This window comes from Fringilla coelebs (assembly GCF_963513975.1).
Source record: "Fringilla coelebs genome assembly, chromosome: 15".
Classification (NCBI taxonomy): Eukaryota; Metazoa; Chordata; class Aves; order Passeriformes; family Fringillidae; genus Fringilla; species Fringilla coelebs.
In genome coordinates this window covers 17,309,660-17,322,430 of record NC_140041.1, presented here as the reverse complement: position 1 = coordinate 17,322,430, position 12,771 = coordinate 17,309,660, and positions in this window count along the sequence as shown.

Here is a 12,771-nt window from a genome sequence, read left to right as displayed (position 1 = left end):
TGTTCCTGAGTGTTCTGACCCCAAATCCAAGCATTCCCAAAGAATTAAGTCCCCTGTCCTAATAAACATCCAGATGTTCAGCCTTGCAGGCAGCACTGGGCCCTGGCAGGAGCAGAAGCAGATTTGGGGATGTGGTGGGAGAGAGAGACAAAGGCTTCAGCAAACACTTGTTTAAAGCAGAGTTCTCTCTGCAGCCCTGTCTCTGGCATTCCCCCTCCAGAGGCAGCTCCAGGGCTCTGGAAATCTGTGCCCAGGGTGCAGGGATCCCATTCCAGCCTAGTTTCCAGCTCAATATTTTGAGTTTGTTGTACTCTGTTCGAAGAAATCTCTGCCTGGGCTTTGGTCAAGAGGCTGTGCCTGAGGAAGCAGGGCAGGGCTGATTTTTGTTCCTTGGTTTTCTCCCTTGGTTTCCTCTTTGGCAATCTTTGCTCACCTTTCAGGGTGGGCACAGGGCTTGAGATGATTTTTGTCTTTGACTCCACAGCCCTCAGTGAGTTGGACACAGGTTCAGAAAAAAGGCAGGAATTTGCCTGACATAAAAATAAATCCCATCACCCCAAGTCCCACTGGCTTTTGAGGTTTGCATGACTTTACCTGTGCTTTTGAGTAATTATTAGATTTCCATAAGGTTCAAGGCTTCATATTGGAACAAATACCACACCAAACCTCAGAGATGTTATGAACACAGCTCAGTTTGAATGTTTTGGAGGGAGAGAGCCCCAAAATGCCTCCTTCTGGGTTCCTTGCACTTTAGGGTGTCAAAACCAGACAGATCTCACTTGTTTCATGGCCCACTGGCCCTGGTGCTTTGTCATCAGGCTGATCTTTCCCCTTTTCATAATTGGATGTGCTCTCCCTCCTCACTGAGTGACATTTGAAGAGCAGCCTGTGGGATCAATGAGAAAGCAGGGCTGGCAGAGAGAAATAATCACTTTTATCAGCCCAACTGACATAATTGGAATAAACAGCCAGGCTCTGGGCAGGGAAGACTTTCCTGTAGGAGCAGCGTGCTGGCCCCACCGTGCCTGCTGGACACGAGGGGTGAGCCCAGCACAGAGCGAGGCTTTGTGAGGAACCTGACACTGCTGGGGCAGCTGGGCACCAGGGATTCATTGTCTGTGGGCCAAGCACGAGCTGCTGGGCATGGAATTCAATGATCTTTGAGGTCCCTTCCTCCCAGCCCATCCCAGGATTCCCGTTCAGCGCTGACCCTTCAGCCAGCCCGGCTGTGGCTGCAGGTGACAGAGTGACACAACGGGAGGGCAGCAGAGGAAACCGGGGCTGGGAGAGCCAGGGCAGTGACAGCACAGATAAAAGATGCTTATCAGGCCTTTTCTTCCCCTGGCTGCTTTTCCCACAGCTGAACTCGCTTTCCACAGAGCGCTGTCTCTGCCACTGCCCCCTGTGAAAAACGCCAGTCACTTGTTTTTAAAATGTTAAAGGTTTAATAGTAATAAAATAGTTATGAAAATAGTAATACAATTAGAGAAATAATCATTTGGACAATTTGGATTAAGACAATATGAGACAATAAAAGCAAAGAGTTATGGACATCCAGGTACCTTTTCTGGGCAGCACAAGCCCGAAAAAGGAACCACGTTAACAGAGGATTAACCCTTAAAAACAACAGCCTGGTGCATATTCATACAGCTCATAAATGATGCATCAATTCCATTCACACACAGGATTCTGTCTGGTCATCGTCACCTTCTTCCTCTGAGTCCTGACAGCACCTTCGAGACAGGAAGAAATTAATTTCTTCTGATAAGAGGGCAATAAATTCTTCTGCTCTGAAAGATTCAGGTGTCCTGTGGCTGCTATCTCAGTGCAAGTCTTTTTTTTTTAAATTATCCTACATAGCATAGTCTCTATTTTGACATTTTTTTTATAACCTAAAGCCGTATTTAACACATTCCTTAAGAGAATTAATACAGCATGACTTTCTAACACAACACATATAATATGCATTTTAATTGTGAAAAGCCAATCATGAAACACGCACTGTTCACACCCCTGAGCCCGTGCTGGTGCCAGCAGTGTCCCTTGTCCTGTCCCCAGATCTGCTCTCCTGGCAGGCTGTGAGGCTGAACCAGGGGAATTTGCCACACCTGGGGGGTTTTGGGGTGGTTTCTGCCCCACCACCCCACCCAGCAGCTCGGAGGGGACCCCAGCCATGGGCAGGGGGGTCACCTTAATGCAGCCATAAATTCCCAGCAGCCTGAGCTGGAGTTGTACACTGGTGGTGCGAGCCAAGGCTGATTCCAAGACAAACACACCAAACTGAAGGGTCCTTCTGATTTAGAACCTTTACTCTGCCTTTCTGAGCTGCTCAGACAATCCTCAGTGTCATTAAGCAGGAGGCAAATGATGTGTCACCTCCCCTGGAGTAAAGCTCTGACTCCCATAAATAATGGCCATGGACACAGGAGATATTCCATGAAAACAGCACAGGGACCTCTGCCCTCTCCCCCTCTCCATCCCAGAGGGGCTGCTGTGCCCTCAGGTGAGTCCTGGGGCTGAGGACACAGGTCCCTGTGTGCAGGGAGGACAGACCTCCATCCACCTCACTCCTAATTTTAGAAGGCTGCTCCATGAGCTGGTAGGAAAAGGAACTCCATGTGCTGGAATATGTGCAGAGTCCAAGAGGAAATTTGGTTTTTCCTGAGAGCTTTCTTATCAAATCTGCCTCGTATCGAGCCCAAAATAGCTGAGTGGCTGCTGAGCTTTGCCTCAGCTCCGAGGGGATGGACTGAGGAGGAATTGCTGCAGGGTGGGATGTGCTTCATCTGGGGCAAACCCAAGAGGCTTTAATTTGGTTTAATCACCTTTTCCTCCTGGATCCCATGTTGCAGCCATTGTGCCCATAATTTTCTGTTTTCCCTCACTGAAATGCAATCAAAAATTCCTTATTTCTCCAGGTGTGTTAAGAGGACATTCCCTGGTGTCTGTTCTTTAGGGGCAACTTCACAAGATCGTCCTAAAAAGTTTGGGTTTCTCTGTGGCTGCAGCATGAAGGGTCCCATCCTTTCCCTAAAAACCTTGCTGGAAAAAGAAAATAACAATTCAAAAGGTTAATTGTTGGGACTCTTTGTAAAGCCTCAGCCTGTTCCATTGTAACCACATTTCTCTTCACAGAGAAAAGCAAGACACAACTTCCCAAGGATATTTCTGGGATTCACATTCTCTGAACTTCAGGGAAAGAGAAACCAATTTTTATTTCATTTGCTGTTTCTGTGTTGTTCACAAGTAGAATGCATTGTAGAAGATGGTTTACTTGAAGAGAATTAGTAATTAGATGCTGGTATGAGTGTTTTGATTTATTGACCAACTGAATCCAGGTGTGTGTGTGGAGACTTCAGCTGACAGCCACAAGATTCTGTGCAGTTGTGTCCTTGTGCAGATTCACTTTAGATGTAGTTGTTAGGAAAATTAATCCACAAACACCAGAGGTTTATGTACAAAAAGGAGACAGAGCAGTCCTCTCTGGCTTTATTCGAATAAAGGGACAGGCCATGGGGCATTCTCCTGGGATCTCAGATTTTTGGAAGATGCAGCCTCCTTTTTATCCCAATTTCCTGGGCACATTTCCCTTTTCTCTTTCCCAATTGGCTGAGGTACTTTACAGGTACAGAATTCCCAAAATGCTCTGATACCAGAGATTTCTCTCTCATGTACAACCATCCCTTTTCATTTTTAATTCTTACTGAATTTAAGGGTTTTTCTTCCCCATTGTTTCTTTCATCTCTCAATGTCTAATTTTGTTTATCAGCAAACCTAAAGTTCATTTGTAAAAGCAAATCTCTTTTCCCATTCATCAATCAGTGGAACCCTTCCCATTGTTTCTTTTATCTCCCAGAGCTGGTTTTATCCACCAGCAGCCCCACAGCTGGTTTGGAAAGACAAATCCACTGTTCTTCTCATAATGCAATATAGTATAGAATAATAGAGCATAATAAAGTAATTAATTAGCCTTCTGATAAGATAGAGTCCTCCTCGTCCTTCCTCCCCCTCGTCGGGGCTGCCCTGCTTTCCCTGCATTCCATCACTCATTTCACACAGACCCTGGATAGTTCCAGCAGGAATTGTCGCAGGGATTTTCCTCTGAGCACAGGAGCGAGTGGATGCCCTAAAAGGAACTCACCGGCTGAGTTCTGCGAGATTTGGGGAGTGGAGGATCCTTAACAAAGTGACTGGGCTTGAGAAAAAACACCCTGAGAATCCCCGCAGACCACGCAAAGACAGGGGTTTAATTGCCCACCATCAACTAATTTGCTTAGCTGGGGGCCGGGTCTGGTGGCGACAAGGGTGGGAAGCACGAAGCTGCCAGGGTGAGGGGAGGGACAGACAGAATTCCCCCCGGCTGGCTCCCTCTCAGCCCGGCCGCGATGTGAGCCCTGTCTAGGAATTCCCTTCTCCGGGGAGCTCCGCAGCCCATTCCCAGCTGGCCTCTCACACCCCACCTTTTGTACTCCTTTTGTCTCATTTTCTCACTCAGGAACTGAAGGCAGAGCAGCCCCTGGAAGGGAAAGGCACCGCCCTGGGAGGAATTTGGAAGGAATCTCAGACGGGACTTCGGGGTCGCTTTAGATGATGTGATTTATTTTTCTTATCCTCAACACAGGCAGGAAGGGTGAGCTCGGCTCACGTTGGCTCAGAAGGTCACAAGACCCCTCATTACAAGATTTTAAAAGTATTTATTAAGTAATAAAACACTGCTAAGAAGGATATTTATGCTTTTGACTCAATCTTTAAATATTTCAACTTGTGGACTCATGCTGCAGTGTGAGCTTTCTTAGCTAATCATGTTAGGACACACAAACTTACAGTGCTGTACTCCGCTCTGGAGGAAGCAGGATTTTTTGTCTGTCACCTGTTTATAAATCCCTTATTTTTGAGGAAACAAGGACAGGTCCTTGGCTTTGTCTCCTAAACTTTCTTCTGCTTAACTTAACGCGTCTCTGCTTTAAGCTATAAATCCACATTCTCGCCTCTAGCACCTCAGTTTGGAGGCTCTTTTTAAGGTCTCTGATCAAATCCCGTGTTTAATTCTAAGCTTTGGCTTCCAGGCCCAAAGTTCTGAGAGTTCTCTGCATTTCAGATTCCAGCACCACCCGGGCTCCTTCCCCACCTCAGCCCCTCTGGAATGTGAGACCAACCCTATTTAACTCCTTAAACAAACCTTATTTAACTCCTTAAACAAACCCTGTTGAACTCCTTAAACAAACCCGATTTAACTCATTAAACAAACCTTATTTAACTCCTTAAACAATGGCAGTAATTGCTTTTAGATGGGCTATTGTGTGCGGCACCCACCTCGGAGATGGTATCTGGGAGCGGGGCTTTGTGCGGTACCGAGATTTAATGGCACACCAGATTACATCTCCGAGCAGTGTTTGTATTTGCTGCGCGACGGTAATTGGGTGATTTTAATCTGGGCTTGATTTTATTTTAATTTTTCTGGATGTTGCCAGCCCTGAGGGAAATGGTGTAAGGCTGTCTCGTGCTAAAATTAGCCCTGGCAAGCTCAAATTCGCCCCTTCCGCCAGCTCCCGGCAGAATATTTGGGATAAAAAGCGGCTCCAAGTCTGACCAGAGAACCTGCAATTCCCACCTCTCCTACTCCCGCTATTAACCTTTTCCATGGAGGCACAGACTCAACGTTTTTAGGACTTTGCATCCTCCAGAATTCCTCCCCATTCGCCGGAGAACAGGAATTTTCTCCCTGAGTTCACCAGATAGAATTAAAGGCTCAGCTTTTTGCCTTAAACATCCACCCTCGTGACTGTCTGAGGACTTTTTGGTTGCATCCCTGGAGATGCTGCTGCAGAAGAGAAATTCTGCAGGAGCCAACTCTTGTGCCTGCAGTTTTCTCTCACAGTCACACGTGCCCATCTCTGAGTGCAAGAAATCCCTGAGAGAAGTTTTCTCCACTACATTTCCAGTTCCAGGAATATTTCCCTCCAAAAAAAAACTTTATCTCTTGGCTTCCCTCCTGCAGCTGAGCTGCTCCCCAGGGCAGGGCAGAAGGCCAGGCCAGGTAAACCAAGATAATAATGAAGATTTGAGTGGTTGAGGTGAGCACAACACCGTGCTGGCTCCCTGCCTTCTCCCCAGAATGAAAGAAATTCGTGCAACTTTCCTGCTGTGCCCGTTAAATATTCCTGCAGGGAGCTGAGCCATTGATCCCCCCCTCAAAGGTCAAAGCCATTTGGTTTCATAATCACTTGTGTAACCCTCTGGGGCAAGTGGGAGGTTGGGAAAAGTGTCCTGGAGGAGCAGGTGGAGCGAGGAGGGAGATGCTGCATTGCCTAAATGCAGGGCTGGGTGGAAATGTGGATCTGGGGTGGGATTTGGGAGGGGAAAAGGCAGAAATGCCACTGTGATACCTTGGGAAGGCTGAGCCAGAGCAGAGGCCAGACAGAGCTAAAGAATGAAGCAGGGATTTATTGAAAGGATCCACCTTGGGCAGCACCAGAGCCCAGCCAGGGCTGCACCCAAGATGAACCAAAATGGCCCCAAAATGCCCGGCCGGGCACGGGGTCTCTCCCTGGGATCAGCTCTGCTCCATTTGCACCTTGCAGTTCATTGTCCCATCCCAGCTTCAGCCCCTGCAGTCCCACCCTGCTTGTTTTTCTCTCTGCAGCCCACGGGGTTTGTGCTCTGGGGCAGTTTTTGATGAATTCCCAAGCTGTCCCAGTTCCATTTGGGGTGTCACCAGTGGGATGTGTGAGCTGTGTGGGTGCAGGACTGGGTGCACCCCAGTGGCTCCATTCCTGCAGGATCAACCAGGGGAGGGTGGGACAGGACCCTGGGGACGTCCCAGGGCTCTCAGGGCAGCTCTGTGTCCCTTCCCCAGCTGCTGCTGTGGTTCTCAAGGCCCAGCTGTGGTCCAGCAGCAGCACCTCCATCCTGGAGCTGACAGCTCAGGGACAGGGAGCAGGAATTTCTGCCATCCACCTGTTTGTAAATCCCTTGTTTTCTGAGGAAACAAGGACAGATCCTTGGTTTTGTCTCCTAAACTGCTCTTGCACTGCTAAAGAAAGAGATTGAGGAGGTGACAGCAGCACAATGTCCCCATTAGGGCTGGGGGCACATCTTGTGGGTGACACTCAGCCGGCCCAAGGCAGGGCAGGAGCTGTCACCACCAAGAACTGATGGCAGCACCAGGCTTTGTCCCACAAAAACAAGAGGTGACTGCAGGGAAGGATCTCTTGTCCTTGTCATTTGAGAGCAACTCACTCCTTTAGTTTCCACAACATCTTAAATTGCTTCCTGAGGGCCCGGCTGAGGTGAAGATTTACAGGGATTTTACAGGCACAGGAGGGGTAGATCCAGTGTCTGATGCCAGGCAGTGCATCCCAGACTTTTCATCTGGAGAAGAGCCCTGTCCTTGTCCAGACTGAGAGTTCCAGGGTGGCTGTAGCTGACAGACCCTGGTAAGGAGCACTTTGTAGGAAGGTTTGCATTCCCTTTCCCTGGAAATCTCTGCTCATTCCTATTGCATGAGTTCAGGCAGCTGCCAAGTTCAAGTGGGTGCAGTTTTAAAAGGGAAAATCCTGCTCGAAGCCCAGAATAAATAATTATGGATACAGCCATATGAAAAATAATTAAAAGGCTTTAAATAAGCTAAACTAAAATAAACAGCACTGCTCTCCTTTACCTGCTGGCAGCCTGAGCCCAGCATTCCCAGCCATGGGTGTGGATGGTTTCTTGGAGCAGGTAAAGGAGCTTGGAGGGGCTGCATCCCTCTGGAATGTGGTGCCAAGGGTCACAACCTCCTCCTGCAGAGCAAGAGTGGGAGCAGGAGCTCGTGGGGCTGGCCCCAGCACTGTCCCCACCAGCCAAGTCACCCAGGCCTCCCTTTCCCCCAGGGCTTTAAAGCTCATTAATTCCCCAATCCTCACAGTCTGGGTTATTGTTGTCATTGCACACGAAGCCAGTGGGAGATGTGGGAGACCCCAGTTCACAGGAATTTCACTCTGGGGGGAGGAATTCCAGCGTCTGGCAGAGCCAGCCCTCAGCTGTTTGATGTTTCCCTGGAGATAAAATCTTTCCAAATTTGTGCAGGGCCTGGAGCTGGGGGATTCAAATGCTGCCAGTGCCACAAGAGAGGGCAAGAAATAAAATGTTCCTGCCTGGAGACACCATCAAAATGGGGCAGGAACTTGGTTCTGAGCCCTCCAGCAAGCAGAGGGAACAGCTCTGGAGTGCAGGAGGGATCTGAGACCCATGCCCTGGGCATCCCTTCCCCAGGAGGGATCTGAGACCCATGCCCTGGGCATCCCTTCCCCAGGAAATTCCCTTTAATCCCCAGATTCCTGCTCCTGGGCCAGCAGCAGTGCCATCAGAGATGCTGTGCATGCACAGCCAGGGAGCTGGGACAGCCACAGGGCAGGGAAAGGTCTGGAAGGCACCACGGCCATCCTTCCTGCAGCTGAGGAATGGGGAAATCCTGGGGCTCTCCCTTCTAGGCAGGGCATTCCTGAATGCTCTGGACTGTCCTGGTTCATTCATCCACTTTTGCACATTTTAATTCCTTAATGTCAGCAAATCCGTGCCTGCCTGCACCCAAATTCACAAACCACCCCTTGGCCCCTGGTCCCTGCACCTCCCTCTGCTCCAGGCTCAGCAGAGTTGGGAGATATGGATTAAAACCCCTTTTGTTCCTGCAGTTCAGGAGAGCAGAGGGATAAAAAGAGCAGCCTAAAGGGCTTTTCCTGGAAGAATCACGAGATCTAAGAAAACCAGGAACCCCCCAAAGGGTGAACATTTGTTTGATGGTTGCAGAGCTGCAGGGATTGGATCTGAGGGGACACTGGGGTGGCTGAGGGGGCTGAGCAGCACAGGCTGGAGGAGCTGCTGTGGCTCTTAATGAACCTGCTCTACTCCCCAGGGAAAACCTCTGCGCCTGGACATGACTCAGAACTGCTGGTGGGAAGGAAAATTTGAATGCACTGTAAGAGATTTTTTTATTATCCCTGCAGTGCTTCAGGAGAGAAAGGAAAATTTGCCTTAGAATGGAGCAGAGACTGCTCTGAGTCCCTTTTAGAGCTTTGCTGACAACTGGCTCTGGAGCATTGTAATTAACTTTAAACCATGTTAATGAGGTAAAAAAAAACCCAAAAAAACAAAGGGCAAAGAAATGAAATAGCTGCTGCAAAAATGTTTTAACCTGCTTCCAAGAGAGGAGCAGCTCTTTCCTTATTGTTTTGGAAGGGATTCCTCCCTGTCAGATTAAAGGTTCATTTTCCAGCGCACAGGGATGGGATGTGGGAGCTCACAGAGAGGGAATTGTGAGATAAATGTTCCCATGGATGCAGCCAGAGGAAAAGGTGGAATGAGAGGGAAGAAGCAATGTGCAATTAGAAGGAATTTTTGCACTATTGACAAGCCAGTGCTGTCTAATAATTAATTTAGGCAGCACCTAGAATGACAGGACATTCAAACTTGTGTTTGCCTGCTCCAGAGCTCCTGTTCCTGGTATTCCATGGGGATGAACCCTGTGTTCCCCTGCCTGGGAAAGGTGATTCCTCCCAGCTCCTGTTACAGCTTCCTGTCAGGCAGCAGCAGCAGGAGCCTCTCAGGGATCCCTGAAATCCCCAGCCAGAGGGGCTGGGCTTGGCTCTGGGCTCAGGACAATTCTGTGGGGTAAAACCCAGCCCATCCTCTTGGATTTGCATCCTGCACTCCATCCTCAGGCCCTGGGGAGTGCTCGGGCCATCAGCTGGCACTGCCCCAAGCAGGGAATTGTCTTCATATCTGACCATGTAGGGAATGAAGGTCCAGAGTCCCAAAGTGTTTTAATAGGAAAACAACAGAAAATCCACATCCTTCATCCAAGGAAGGGAAATCCTTGTCCTGCATCCAGGGAGAGTTTGCATTTGTGAGCACTGGGAAGAGCTCAGGGCTGCTCAGTGCCCTGAGAAATTGCTCCTTTTATTTTTGCTCCTTTTCTTTTACATCCTGCAGCATTTCAGAGTTACAGCTCAGAGAACTCCTGGAAATCCTAACTGGGAACTGAACTTACAGGTAATGAGGAAAAGGACCTTTTGGATGTCTCTGCTTTTCCTAAAGAGACAAAACACTTAATGGAAAAGAAAAACAAAACTCAGTTATGATAGGGGTGATATCTCTTCCTGTTTGCCACAAGAAAAGCAAAGTCAATGGGTTCTAAGGGCCAGGAGGAAAATTTCATAATCTGAAAGGTAAATCCATAAAAACTGGGGATTTCTGACTTTAAAGACAAAATTTAAACAGTAGCACTAAGATAAATCTTTATGGGGAAAAAGACCCAGTTTTGTTTTCTATATAAAGGCAAGATTTAAAAGGCATTTACTGATTCCTGGTTATGATATGACTGACAAACACAGAAAGATTTTTAGTGTTGACCTCCTCTGTCCAAAACTTAATTTAAAGGAGATGGAAACAACTCAGTGAAAAAAACAAAACCAAACAAACAACCAAACAACCACAGAAAAAAAGACTTTTCCTCCAGTTCCAGGTGTGCAGAACACCTGGGTAAAATTTCCCCACTGTCCATGGAGGTAAAGTTTGGTAAAGTGCTATAAAAACCTCCCTGACATCCTTCTTTATGTCCCTTCTTTCTGCTGGGAGGTGTTTTCTGGAATTCTCCTTTTTCTTTCCCACTGAAGGCTGATCAGAAGAAGACAAGACAAGACTTGGTAACGTTTCAGATGATAAAAAAATAAATTAAAATGTCAGTCCAGTGTCAAGGGGCTTTACACATCAAATTCCTGCTTTTCCAGGCTGAGGAGGGTGGGAATGGGGACCAGGGTAATTAAAGCTCAAACCACAAGGAGCTTCTGGAAGTTTCCTCCTCTCTCACTTGGTGGTGCCAGCTGGGAATAAGGATGGAATTAGGAGCTGCTCGTGCAGGATGGATGTTCCACTGATGGTACAGGACATCATCCGTGGTTTATTCCCCTTTTTTTTTTCCACGTCTCCTCGATCCTGAACGTCTTAAATTCATCTGGAGACGCCTGGAACGTGCAGGAAACTCTGGGATTTGTACAGCTCGTTTGGCCAAGCCCCTGGACAGCATCAGCCTCATCCCAGGGATTCTGGGAGCTCCCCAGCCTGGTGCAGAAAGGCTGAAGAGTCTTTCTGACGTAAACAGAGCCTCTCACCACGGAGAGAAGACCAAAGGGAATTTCTGGCACAATCCAGAGTGAGACATAATTTTGTGATGACCTCTCTCAGCTCCATCCCTTTGCTTGGCACCAGGTTCAGTGTCTGACACATGAATTTAAATTTCTATCCATCTACAGCACTCAAAGAGCAAAAATCTCTCCAGGTCCTGGTCCTCGCTGCTCCCTGCAGAAGCAGAGGAACAGAATCGATGCAATCTTTTTAATCCAAGAGAAGATGAAATATGGGAAGGTCATGCCCAGGGGCACACAGGGAATCAGCAGCACAGAAATTCCCATTGCCCAGATTCTCTCTGTGTGCTCTGAAAGGTTTTCTCCCACTGCCACAGGACCTGGAGCAGTGAGGAAATTCCATCCCAACTCCAACCTCTTCCAGCTGCAGCTCTGCCCTGTTGGCTCACTCAGTTTCCCAGGAAATTAAGCTCTGGAATTGAACAGCAGCTGCCCTTCAGTGACAAGCAGAGCTCCCTCAGCAGCACCCCAGAGCTTTGCTGGGGTTTCCATTTATTTTCTCCAGCTCCATCCGGAGTGAGGCCAGGCTGGGACAGGAAGGGGCTCCTGGCACCTTGGAGTCACCTGGAAGGGAGCAGCAGCAGGAGAGTCACTGGGAGCAGCTGCTGCAAACAGCTCCAGGGAATTTGTCTGCCCTGAAGGGTTCTGGTGTCAGAGGGAGGGCTGGGAAAGCCTCAGCAAAGAGGGGTTTGCTTGTCTTGGAAGAACCTCAGGGAATCAGAGGGAAGCTGGAAGTGAGTGAGTGGTGGGAATGACCCCATCCAGCTTTCTGCAGGATCCCTGTGGAAGCTGTCACTCCTCCAGCTTCCCTGGACAAACCCTGAAATGCAAAGGTCTGGCTCCATCCCTGGTACATTAATCAGAGCACCCAGAGTGCTTCCTGCTGGAAAAACGAGGGAGTTCCACCAAAACCAGAGCACAGTCAGGCACAGGGATGCAGCTCTAGTGTTTATCCATGTGTTTTGTACACTCACTTTAACTTGCTCAGACAGGGACACCTAAAATGTCTTTAGAAGTCCTTTAAGTGCTCCCAGACCTTCAGAAGGTCAGAAATGTGCATCAGACCTGGTCTGGAAGTAGGAAACATCACAGAGGGACTTGAGAAAGTTTGCAAAACTTTGGGATGGGGGGTTTGGAACAGCCTAACCCTCATCCACAGTGTGAATTCTGTTCTTCAAGGGGTTCCTGTTAGCTTGACCTTTTCTAGAAAGCTTTTCCTGCCAGGGCCCATCACAGTTTGTACCCAGGAGAGCCCAGATCTAGCCCTGGAATGTCCCTGGAGGGCTCTGCAGCTGCAGGCCAGCACAGAGAGGCTCTGACACCTCTGAGCCCCAGCCCAGCCTTATCAGCCTCTTCACCCAGATGACTCAAAGGAAATACCAGCAGCCTTTGAAGCTCAGAAGCAGGCAGGGAAGCTCTGCCAGCTGGGCACAGCTCCAATCCCAGCAGGAAAAGAGCAGGAGCACAGCTCTGTGCCCAGGGTGAAGCTTTTCCAGGCATTATCCCAGGCATTTGGGTTGGTTTGCTGTGCAAACCCAGGGCACCACAGGGAATATTTCTCTGTCTGCTCTGGGGTGCCCTGAGCCCCAGG